Below are 2111 nucleotides of genomic sequence, written 5' to 3' on the forward strand. Positions count from 1 at the left end.
CCATATTCCCAGCCCCAAGAAAGAATTTTTAAAAGTGTGGGAACAGCAACAATGCATCCAATCTGAAGCAGTAAGGAGCATCCAGAAGAAGCTAACCCTGCCAATATCTTGGATGTGGAGCTGTAAGCCTTCAGAAATATGAGAAAATCAATTTCTCTCATTTAAGTCACCCAGTCTGTGGTATTTTTTATAACAGCTTTGGCAAACTAATATTTCAAAATAAAAGAGCAAATGGAAACATACAAAATGTTCCATTAAAAGCAGGGAAAGCACCATCTTACCACCATATCTACAAGGCTTCAGTATAATGCCAAAGGATTTCAACCATAAGAACTATAAGACATAGATTCTATGGAAACAGATCTTCTAGGGAAACTTAAAGGTAGTTGTTGAGAAAAAAAAATGCAAGCACTTTACTGCAGACATTAAACAAAGTCAAGCTTCCAGCCAGATTAACATCAAAAGCTCTTAGTCAAGACCTATTTACTTCAGTTCCTATTATCCCATCATGATCAGTTCTCAACAAAAGGTTACAAAGCATGCTAAAGGGGAAGAGAAAAAGAGTTTAAAGAAATCCAAACAGTCTACAGCCATACCACCCAGAACGTGTCCAATCTCATCTGATCTCGGAAGCTAAGCAGGGTCGGGCCTGGTTAGTACTTGGATGGGAGAAATAAAACAAACTTCAGAACCACATTCAATGGGGGTAGGGGAGTACTGAGAATGTTAAAAAAACTAGATAGTAAGAGCTGCATAATCTACCACGTAAGTGTACTAAAAAAACACATTATACTAAATTCAACCCTTTCAAAGAATAAATTTAATAGTCTATGTATGTTTTAATGAAAATGATTTTAAGAGAATTTACCTGGCTACTTATTGAAGTGCCAGACTTTGAAGTCAGGCCCCATTTTACCACGTGAACCCCATTTTACCACGTGAACCCCATTTTAGAATTGAACCCTGAACCAATCAGATTTGTACCTGTGTCCTAATCTTGCTTGCTTGAACACCTGATTGTTATAACCTTGTTCTTTGCCTTTATAAGCCCTGTGTAATCACAGCTCGGGGCTCCCTCCTAACCTCCGCTGTGTCGGTGGGTAGGATGAGGCCCGAGTTGCAGCTCGCTTAAATAAAGCCTTGCCTTGCTTTTGCATTTCAGAAATGTCTGAGTCTCGGTGGTCTTCTTGGTGGTGGTCTCACGACTTGGCACAACATTTGGGGGCTTGTCTGGGATGGCCCCAGAGACCCCTGAGACCCCAGACTCCGAAGGTAAGAAAATAGCGCTGTTCATTCTGTGTGTCTGTGTGATTTGTAGTTTTGTTTTCTGTTTAGGCCAGCCGCTTGAATCTGAACCTGTAGGTAGTGAAGGACCAGCCGGAGTGGACACACTTGTATGGGCAGTCCTGGGGGACTTGGGGGACACCTCAAGCTCTCCACAGGGGGCTCAGGATTCCCACTACCACCCTCAACCTGAAGGACTGGACCGGGAGGCCCTTCTAACGGGCGCCCGTCTAGTCCACTCTATATTTGGGGTTGTCTGGTCCGCTCCTACACAGGAACAGGAGAGAGAGAGCCTCAAGACTGTGTGGTGTGCCCCCTCACAAGGGCAGGAGAGACTCAGTGAGACTGTGTGGTGTGCCCCCTCACAGGGGCAGGAGAGACACAGTGAGACTGTGTGGTCTGCCCCCTCACAGGGGCAGGAGAGACACAGTCGAACCTGTAAGCCGCAGCTCCCTAAGTCTGTCTGTAAGTGTTGTCTGGTCTTTGTGCCTGTGATTATCTTTGTGTGTTTCTTTCTTGCGCTGTGCCTGACTGACAAACGGATGATGGGGAACGTTCCTTCCACTCCCCTGGACTTGACTTTAGCTCACTGGAAAGATGTACAGGTTATAGCCCACAATCAGTCAATCAGTGAGAGTGTCCGCAAAAAAGAACTCTAGGGGGACACCCACCCAGCCTTCTTAAGCAGAAAATTGTTTGGTGCGCTAAAATGTTTTACTAAAACTATCAAGCCCTGGAAAATGAGGCTGGAGAATGCTAAAATCATTTGTTAAAGGTTTTTGTCTTAAAATGTACAGCCGATGCTTATTCTGCGCGCTTTAAGATCT

The sequence above is a fragment of the Perognathus longimembris genome, chromosome 1, assembly GCF_023159225.1.
Source record: "Perognathus longimembris pacificus isolate PPM17 chromosome 1, ASM2315922v1, whole genome shotgun sequence".
Classification (NCBI taxonomy): domain Eukaryota; kingdom Metazoa; phylum Chordata; class Mammalia; order Rodentia; family Heteromyidae; genus Perognathus; species Perognathus longimembris.